Source organism: Mytilus trossulus, chromosome 14 (genome assembly GCF_036588685.1).
Source record: "Mytilus trossulus isolate FHL-02 chromosome 14, PNRI_Mtr1.1.1.hap1, whole genome shotgun sequence".
In the NCBI taxonomy this organism is placed as follows: domain Eukaryota; kingdom Metazoa; phylum Mollusca; class Bivalvia; order Mytilida; family Mytilidae; genus Mytilus; species Mytilus trossulus.
The window spans coordinates 74,822,809-74,833,865 of record NC_086386.1 but is presented as its reverse complement, the minus strand read 5'-3'; the positions used below and the strand labels follow the sequence as shown (position 1 = coordinate 74,833,865).

General features: G+C 33.1%; 1 long non-coding RNA gene across 1 annotated transcript; it reads left to right on the top strand.

The window, feature by feature from the left end:
* The first annotated feature begins 267 nt into the window (after window positions 1-267).
* LOC134696494 (uncharacterized) lies at window positions 268-2,136 on the top strand. Its single transcript, XR_010102961.1, has 3 exons — window positions 268-317; window positions 699-805; window positions 1,817-2,136. It is a non-coding gene; the product is annotated as an uncharacterized LOC134696494 (long non-coding RNA).
* Window positions 2,137-11,057: the final 8,921 nt, after the last annotated feature.

Below are 11,057 nucleotides of genomic sequence, written 5' to 3'. Positions count from 1 at the left end.
TTTCAATGAGTGCGCGTAAGTTACATGTAATATGTGTTCGATTTGCGATACGATGTATGTAGATGAATGCATATTTTGGCAAATTCTGTATTGACTATTATAGTTCTATAAAAAACATGTTTTTCACAATAAAATCATTAAGTTAACTTCCATGAAAACATTTTTAAATAGTTCATGGAAAACAGATGGTTGCAAACATGAACAGAAATCTGATAACATGTATTTAATGTAATCAATACGATTGTATATACATACTTGTATTTGGAACAAAAAAACGTTCCTCATATTGTATTCACATTGGTACTGCAATAACTTAGGTAAGATTAGAACTATATGAATAAACAATGTTCAATGTTAACGTAAAATAATTTATCAATTTCTTAAAGGACCTACTAAACCGTTAGGTTAAAATATGTCAGCATTATGTTTATTTATTAAAAGCGTCCCTTCTCTGTCTCATTGTCGATCTTTTTGATGCTCGAACAACCCGATGTCATTTATTTATAGATTACCAATTAACGAGATTGATTTTCTCGTCTCAGCCGGGACCAGTGATAATCTGTTTATAACTATTCTACCTCTGACGACGTATGATGTAACAAATTATAAGTTGTATTTTTAAAAGATAGAATTGCTTCGATATATATTTACTTCAGCAACTACTATTTTTATATTTATTTATATATGTATTTTTCCAGGAAAAAATGGTGAAATTATTGTTTGTCCTGATGTTCCTTGTACTTACCTACCAGGCTGAAGGATGGGTTTTCAGAAGAATTAGAATTAGAATAAATCCCACTAAAAAGTAAGTATCAGAATATTCGATATATAAATATTTCAGTAGTCATACGAATATATATATATAAAAGGCTTATTACCATTGGGTCAATTCTTTTGCTTGTGGATTGCATCCATAAATAATTTCGAATATATGATATAATTTTACCGTTTTCATCATCGGGTTAGTAGCTTTCTTACAAAGGGTACACCTGGTTCACATACATTATAATTTGAAATTTGGTTTCCACCTGCAAATGCATGATTGTTAGAGTAATACTCCAAATTGAAGTAGAAAATTTGAAAATGAAAATTGCAATAACGTTGTTTTTGTTTTGTCTCAAAGTTTGGCTCTCATTTTTAGATTGTGTCTTATATCATGATATTATTTAGAAATAAAACAAGCTGAACTGTATCTTTAAAATCCTTATCTCGAATGCAACACGATGACTGCTATTAACACCAAACTTAAGATTGGTTAGTAAAAAGACATTATACATGCAGTTAAAGCATTATGCTAAATTATTATAATTTTTTAAAAGCTCAAGTATGCAGTCTGCCGTATCCAAATTTAGGAACAAATCAAATTTAAAAGAAGCTTAATATTTTAAAAGCTTATGTATGCGGTCTATCGTATCCAAAGTAGGAAACAAATCAAATTTTAAAGAAGCCTACATTGTTTAAATGATTTCAAATCTGTCAACTAATATTTAATACAATTGTTATAAAGTAAAAAGTACAATATATGTTTTGTTCCACTAGGCATATTTTCAGTATGTCTTTTTGTGTTTTTATTGATACTGTCTCGTATATACCCCAACCCAATTTAACATGTAATGAATATTCATTAACATAATTAATGAGAGAAAAAAAAATTGCTACATTTGTCAGATATTATCTCTTAAACTTATTTCAAAGGTTCTTCATATCTTTGTTTTTGTTGTTTACAAGAATAATATTCATCGGTTGAACCATGTTCCTCGGTATGAAATTCAATACAAATTTATGTTTATATTTGCATTCATTGATGTTATTGTAGCTGTTTTTGTAAAGCTGTCGAAGCAGATACACATAGAATACTTCACGATTTTGGATCAATCCAAAGGTGTACCCGCTTGATTAGTTGTCGTTGTGGACACACAGCAATGGTAACATGTGGTGACCAGTGTGATAGAAGAGTTACCAATTGGTTAAAAACAAATGGAGGGAAATGTCAATATGCTAGGTCATTCTATACAGCAAGCACATGTGGATCGCCTACATATGGCCATCATAGAAAGACTTGTTAAGCCTATACTACAGCATTCAACACTGTGAATTTGGATTGTTTGATAAATAAACAATACAAATGAAAACTTTTACTGACATTTCTGATAAAATGCCTCTGTGTTAATTTACTGCTCCCTGTAGGTTGTCTTCGTTTCCAGAATCATTTTTTTTTATACGGAAGTAAACTATTTCACCTGTTTGTACTAACTTCAACAACACTATGGGTACCACATATGAGACAGGATCTGCTTTCCCTGCCGGAGCACACGAGAACACCCCCTTTTTGTATGTGGTTTGTTTTACTTGGTCATTAAATTTCTATATGGTGTTCTTTAATCTGTCTGTTTGTATGTGTGTCTTTTTTTTAGCCATGGTGTTGTTAGTTTAATTTCTATCTATGCGTTGAATGTATCTTTTATCCCGCTTTTACAAAATTCGCCATCAAATTCCTCTACAGAGTATTTTTATAAAACTGAATTTCTAAAACGTCGTTTATTTCTAGGTAAGTTTTGTGAATAGCTCCTGATTATATGGCATATTATTTTATAACGTAAGCGAGGAAATAGTTAGACGGGCATTCACTTCATACATATAATTGTACGTTTTACATTTAGCCAAAAATTGTATTACTGTTTGTCTTTTTATTTGTTCCCATAGCGTTGTCAGTTTGTTTTCGATCTATGCGTTTGAATGTACCGCTGGTATCTGTTGTCCCTATGTTAGGTTGTTTTTGTAATTTTCCATGATGTACCCAAAAGACCTCTAAGTATTTCGTTCGCATTTTATGGTACTTTCGTCATTGTGTTTTTGGTTATATATTGAAGGACCATGCGATAACTATATATCACCATATAAAGTTATTACATTTTTAACCAGTTTTGTCTATCCTGCAACCGAGAGAAATGGTTCCATAAAAAGTCGGTTTTTATCTTACCTTCAGAATAAATTGAATTGCGATCATTTAAGCATTTGTGACATGCCAGTGCGTGCACTTAAATATAAATAATATGTCTTATTTTTTTTATAGAAAAAAAAAACGCCAGTGAAGTTGTTTGCCGTGTCCGATCTAGTTATCCGGTTCATGACATTTGAAGTTTTCAGTTGTTACACATTTTTTTTTTAATTCAAGAACGGTGTAACTTTGTTTGGAATTCTTGGCTGTTTTTAGCTCACTTTACCCAACAGGATCTTTCTTTTTTACATAAATTTTAACATCTAAAATTACTATAAAAAGAAGATGTGGTATGAATGCCAATGAGACAACTTTCCACAAAAGACCAAAATGACACAAACATCTTTCTTTTTAAAAAATATATTGCTTTTGACAGAAGGGAGCATAATTATTTTATTTTTATCGTGTGTGCATCTTCCCATCTGTTTGTTTGTTTTAAGTTTTCACATTGGTTTAATAAAAAAATTAAAAAAACATGTCGTATGTCATATGGCCATTGAGAAAACTCTTCACAAAATGATACAGATTTAAACAACTATAGGTCACCGTACGGCCTTCAGCAATGAGCAAAGCCCATACCGCTTAGTCAGCTATAAAAGGCCCCGATAAGACAATGTAAAACAATTCAAAGGAGAAAACTAACAGTCTTATATATGTAAAGAAATGAACGAAAAAGAAATATGTAACACATACACAAACGACAACCACTGAATTACAGGCTCCTGACTTGGACCACCAACAACTAATAAAGAAATCATGCATTTAAGACTAAACTATCAATCCATACACATCCGACATCCAATGGATTCAGTGAAAGACGTTATAAACAGCCAGAGGAAAACATGACTTTGAGCAATGCCAAGTTACAGGTATCGACAGATTGTAGATCCTTGAATATGTATATGTATAGCTTTTAATTTACTGATAAAAAAATCAATATTTATACCAATAAAAATTACAAGGCTGCATTTAACAAACCTTATCTAAAATCATATGTCTTTTTAAATTATAATTAGGGTATCTAGTTTTAAAAAGTTGTTTGTGACCCCGCTTGTCAACCAAGATGGCCGTCATGGCTAAGAAATACACAAAGGGGGCATGCAAGTGCATGATGTCAATTATTTAAAAACAGCCGTAGACATGGACAATTCGAAAGGGCCAGATAATTATCTTCAAAATGTTGAGCTCTACCATTTGTCCATTTACTATAAAATTTTCACATTAGTTCTTAAAGGAGTTATTGCATTGCCCTTAAAAGAGGGACAAAAGATACCAAAGGGACAGCCAAACTCATAAATCTAAAACAAACTGACAACGCCATGGCTAAAACAGAAAAAGACAAACAGAAAAACAATAGTACACATGACACAACATAGAAAACTAAAGAATAAAAAACACGAACCCCACTAAAAACTAGGGGGGGGGTCTCAGGTGCTCCGGTAGGGTAAGCAGATCCTGCTCCACATGTGGCACCCGTCGTGTTGCTTATGTGATTACAAATCCGGTAAATAGTCTAATTCGGTATTTACGAAGGGATGATTTTAACTTCACCATTTGGAACTCTTGGTTTAAAAAAGCTTCCTTGTGAGCAGCAACCCTCTATCAAGAAAATCATGATAGGAAATGCAAGCACGGAAATATCGTATCAATTGGGAGATACAGTGGAGATCACTTCTAACCTCTCATTAAATCTGTCAGGATAACTCTTCTAGAACAGTACGTAGAACTGTCAGCCTGACACCTTTTAGTCAGTTCTAGTTTAGAACTGTTCTAGCTAGAACTGATTTGGTCAGTTCTACCTAGAACTGATTTGGACAGTTCTACCTAGAACTGATCCTGACAGTTCTACCCTAGAACAGTTTTAGACAGTTCTAGCTAGAATTGACCAAATCTTTGGTCAGTTCTACTTCTAGAACAGTTCTACGGCCAAGTTAGAATTGATTTCTAATTCTACGGCTTGAATTGATTTTTATAAATTCTACGGCCAGAATTGATTTATAAATTCTACGGCTAAATTGATTCATAAATTCTACGGTTAGAGTTGATTTATAAGTTTTAAGAACTTAATGTAAATGCTTGGGTAAAATAGCGATTTAAATTATATAGAGTTTTGCTATTTTGCCGGTTTTATTTCAGTTATTAATTATCGGCAAGAGAACATATTTAGCCCCGCCATATTATGCATGTATGTGCCTGTTCCAAGTCAGGAGCGAGTAATTCAGTGATTTTCTTTTCTTTTGTTGATGTGTTTCATACATTTTTTGCTTTTCTTTCATTTTCTGTACATACATTAGGCCGTTAATATTATGGGGGTGGGGGGATTATTATTAGGTCTTTCCACTTTTCGTGGAAAGACCTTCTGTTTTTCTTCTGATTTTTTTTCTTCTGCCGTCTGATACGCTTTTTTTGATTTACAACATATCGAATGGATGTTTGGCCAATGATGTTGTTCAGTAATGGAGGTTTCAAAACTCACCCTGTGTGACCGAACACTTATTCTTATAGGAGTTATCTCCCTGCGTCCCCTTTTTCTTGTTATCGCTATATCTCAAAAACCGTATAAGATTTTTACAAACTGTTTTCACCAAATTGTTCGTCTACTCTTAAGAATGATTTGTTTTACTTAGACTGGGGTGATCAGAAGACATTTTATGGGAGTTATTCCCCTTTGAAAATTTAAAATAAACGATATGTTGGGTTATTTCATACAGAATAAGTTGTAGAGGCCTACAGTCTTTTGATATGATGTCCTTGGTCCATATAAAGGAAATTGAGGTCAAGGTCAAAGGTCAAGGTCATGTTACAAATTCGAGTCTATTGAAGCCATAAAAGATATCATAGTGGAATAAATAGACGCATAATGTGCTATAGGCCTTGAAATATAGATGTCCGTAACATTCAAAATAACTGATTTTAGACACCATTTTTGTCCGATTTCAAACTTGGACCCTAGTTATTGGTCTAATTCTTTTTCAATTAATCAGCAACTTAAACTTTGTTTTTACGAATGAAAATTCATTGAACTACCAATGCTAGCTTGATCTGGGACACCCTTGACCGAGCCCGATGGAGCCAAGGGGGTAGAAAGGGGGGGGGGGGCAATTTGGCACACACATTCTTTGAAAAAAATTCGTAGGTTTTCTTTTTGAAATTGAAAGTAAATTAAGTTACATTTAATTTAGGAAATTATTTTTCCAACTCCGGCAGAGAGATTCGAACCCTCAATCTTGGCGTCTTGGGATATATCATCATACCCCTGCGCCACTGGCATTGTATTGAATTTATCGAAATTTAAGTACTTAAGTCTACTACTACGGAAGAAATTTAAAAAAAAATAATATAAAGATTCTCACCCAGTTTGTTTTCATTTTGGAATTATGTGTTCAGATGATAATTTTTTGTTGCCAAATGCATAATTTTTACGCAAATCTAGGAGGAATCCACTCTTTAAAATGTCATTTTTTCATTGAAATATAAATGTTCCTTTATTCAAACAAAAGTGTTTTCAACTTTATCATACAGCAACACTTACGAAACCATGTTTTGTTACATCTATTTCAACTTTGCAAATTTTTTTTAGAATATTTGAGTGGTTTTTGTCTCTTTTTTCATAAATTCTCTAAAAAATAACTTCGGATTTGTAGCGCATTTCAAGTTTGTGATTGCGCTTCTACTCTAAAAATTACATTTGCAACTAGTGTACAAGTTAGAACTATTAGTTTTACACTATTCTTCCAAATCTCACTGCACAGTTATTGAGAAAAGTCATAAATCCGCTAAAAAGAGCAGTTTTCTTTGCCCTTCTTTTTGAGAATATTCCTCAAAATTCGAAGAAAAATAAATGTTTTTTTCAGAAGAATTACTGATCAGAAAGAGGCGACTTGTTTATTAACTAATAATGATACAGGTTTGCTGCACATTAAATCGCATTGCTGGGTATCTGAGGATTAATTTGAGCCCTTCACCACATCTGTACGTCAGCAAATGGCGATGAAACAAGTCTAAATGCCCCCAAAAAATCTTGAAATTGGCTTCACCGGTAAGTTGTACCGGTGTGAAGGGGAAGGGGTTAATGAATATTTGAAATAATAATGTTTGGCTGGGGGTGTTCCATCTATACGCTTCCATTCAAATGCATTGATCGTTAAAATAAGTGGGGTTCCGACCCCTGGCCCCCTCCCATTGATCCTCCAATGAGCATGTCCTCATTTTATTCAAAATATTGAATCATAAACAAATATCAGTAGTTTTTATACTTTAGACTGAGTCGTGTAATAAAATCTTTTGATTGCATCAACCAAAACTTACCATATTTGCTTTTTTTTTATGTAAATCTATATAGCTGCACAGTAATTTAGTTACAATTTTAGGTCAACATGGTCAAGAGGGACTGTAGTATATAAATAACTGCAATATTGGAAATCAATGAATACAATTTTTCTCTCGCATCAATTGAGAGTGCCAGCATTTCCTATTTTTATTCAAAATATCGCATCAGAAACAAATATCAGCAAATGATCAGTACTTTTGATCTCAGACTGACTCATGTAACAAAATTATTTGTCTGCATCAATCAAAACTGACCATATTTCACCGCATCAACCAAAACTGACCATATTTGACCACATAAACCAAAACTGACCATATTTGCTCTTTTTTCTGTAACTCTTATATTCGCATAGTAATATTTTATGTTAGGATGGATTGTATAATCATGATAATACAAATGATGAAAATATTGGAACACAGTTTCATTTGCATCAATTTAGAGTGCCAGCATGTCCTCTTTTTATTCAAAGTAGTTTTCATACCTCAGACTGACTGGTATAACACAATTATTTGTCTGCATCAACCAAAACTGACCATATTTGCACTTTATTATGTACATGATATCAATTTTAATAGCCGCAAAGTAAATCACTTATATTTTTATATCAGGATGGATTGTTTAATTTTAATGAAAGCAATATTGGAAAACAAAAGTATGCTGGCATCAGTTTATAGTGCCAGCATGTCCTCTTTTTAATCAAAATTTTGAATCCTTCACTTATTTCAGTAGTTTTGATATCTCAGACTGACTCATAAATATAACCAAATTATTTGTCCGCATCAACCCAAACCATGAAAACTGACCATATTTGACAGCATCAACCAAAACTGACCATATGTGACAGCATCAACCATAACTTACCATATTTACACTTCATTATGTAAATCTTAGTATATATATAGCCGCATAGTAAATCACTTATAGTTACATATCACGATGAATTGTATAATTCAAATGACAGCAATATTCATGATATTGGAACACGTTGGCTATAAAACAATTTCAACATCAATTTAGAGTACCAGCAAGTGCTCTTTTTATTCAAAATATGGAACTGTAAACACATTTCAGTAGTTTCGATATACATGTATCATGTTGAGTCATTTTAACAAAATTATTTGACCACATCAACCAAAACTGAACTTATTTACACTTTGTCATCATGATCATGTAAATATATATGGCCTCATTGTAAACCAATTATATTTCTATGTCAGGAGGGATCGTATGATAAAAAAGACACCAACGTTTGAACACACTACACCTTATTGCTAATCCTTGCTCACCCGGCCTCTTGAACTTTTGAAGCATACAACAATCACTTTTCCATTGTGGCATTGGAAATAATGTTTTATGACGTCAAAATTTTATGGGAACCTGCCCATGTGTGATATTCCGTAATGGCAGACAAATAGCGATAAGGTCTATTTATACCATATCTAAAACGCGCCGTTATTTCCTCTCTGTATCCATAATAATGAACCGTCACTAAAGTGACTTTTTAAGTCCATAGTCTGTGATGTGGGTTTTTTTTAAACAAAACTATTTTACGGCATCATCCAACACTCACGTGACTGATTCATATACTTTATTTCAAAATAAAAAGTACATGTATGGGAAGTTCTCTTCTTGGATTTAAGTATACTGTTAATATACCGTATAGCGGGTTATTTTCGCGGGTGTAAAATTTCGCGATTTTCATTGAATAAGGTATACGAAATATTTTTGCGGTTAATATTTTGACGGTTTCGAAACTTTTATCAATACCTTTGCATGAATACTTTTAAATTGGCGGAATTTATTTTGGCGATTTTGTTCTATCCGCGAAAATAAGCGAAAATGTACACCCCGCGAAAATAACCCGCTATACGGTAATTTGAAGAAGGCAACGAAAAATACATGATTTTGTTTGTAGCCAAACGTCCAGGGGCAAATATTCATTCATGTTCAGATCGAATATATTTTCCTGAGTTCCAGACTCCCAGATCTCGATAAGTCTGGCTAAATTGACGAGATGGTGCAAATGTATATATTTTTTTTACGTTATACAACATTTTTTCATTAATGTCTCACAATTCATCCACTGTACACTTTTGAACATTTGTCAAAACAGAATCTTAAATGAATGTAATTTCAAGGCAAACTAGGTAAATTACGATTAAAATTCCATGAATTAAATGCAAAGTTACTGTTTGCAATAGCATTAAGTATTCTATATAATAAGGATGTTCTTATCCCGTGCAAAAAAACAATGCCGTATTTGTCAAAACCTTTTGAACTTTTGATCTTCAGTGTTGTACAACTTTGTACCTCTTTCACGTTCGATCTTTTATATCTAGGCGTTATGTATTCAGGTTTAGTTTTCTGTAATTAGTTAATACTTAAGTTTCTTTGTGTATATCTCTTTCATATTCATTTGATAAAATTTACTGTTTGCAATAGCATGAATTGTTCTATATAATAAGAATGACTTGTTCTTATCCCGGGCATAAAAACAATGCCGTATTTTGCGAAACCTTTTCAACTTTTGATCTTCAGTGCTGTAAATCTTTGTACTTTTTTCACTTTCGATCTTTTATATCTGGGCGTCACTGGTGAGTCTTGTGTGGACAAGGCGCGTTTTTGGCGTATTGAATTTTAAACCTGATGCTTTTTGTTATCTATTAATCATGTTTTTCTGTGTCTAATATGTTCTCCTATTTATTTGTATTGTAGTCCTGTAATATTATGTTGTCATTTCAATGTTATATTTAACTTTGCCATTAAAGTGCGAGGTTTGGCATGCCTTAAAACCAGGTTCAACCCACCACTTTTATTCCCCTTTAAAAGTGTCCTGTACCAAGTCAGGAAGATGGTCATTGTTATAATATTGTTCATTTCTCTTTGTGTTGCATTTTAACGTTGAGTCGTTTGTGTTTTCTCTTATTTTTGAGATATTGAGATAAGACGTGGCACGGTACTTGTCTATCCCAAATTCATGTATTTGGTTTTCATGTTACATTTGTTATTCTCGTGGTGTTTTGTCTGATGATTGGTCTGTTTCTGTGTGTGTTGCGTTTCGGTGGTGTGTCGTTGTTCTCCTCTTATATTTAATGAGTTTCGCTCGGTTTTGGTTTGTTACTCCGATTTTGTTTTTTGTCCATGGATTTATGAGTTTTGAACAGCGGTATACTACTGTTGCCTTTATTTATATTTAGGAAGAGACTGTTAAAAACGGGGAACGAAGAAACGTTAACAATGATGTTTTCGTATGTACTCTTATAAAAATATTTCTCCGATGAGTTGGATAACCTTCTATCGACTTCGATATTTGTACATGTAACCTGACAGTTCTACGGTTAGAACTGATTTGGACAGTTCTACCTAGAACTGATTTGAACAGTTTTACCCTAGAACTGATCCTGACACTTCTACCTAGAACTGATTTGGTCAGTTCTACCTAGAACTAATTCTGACTGTTCTACTTAGAACAGTTCTAACCCTAGAACTGTTCTAGGTAGAACTGTTCTAGGACAGACTAGAACAATTCTATGACAGATATTCTGACAGTTCTAATGAGAGGTTCGAAGTGATCTCCACTGTATATACCCCGTATGCAGGTGCTGCTGGAATGTTGCTACTTAGAAATGGAAAGTTCACATTTTGAAAGCTGAAATCATCTCTTTTGTCGTAAAGTTTTGTTTTCAACCGACCCTCATTGTCAATTTCTAGATGTAAGTCAAGATATGA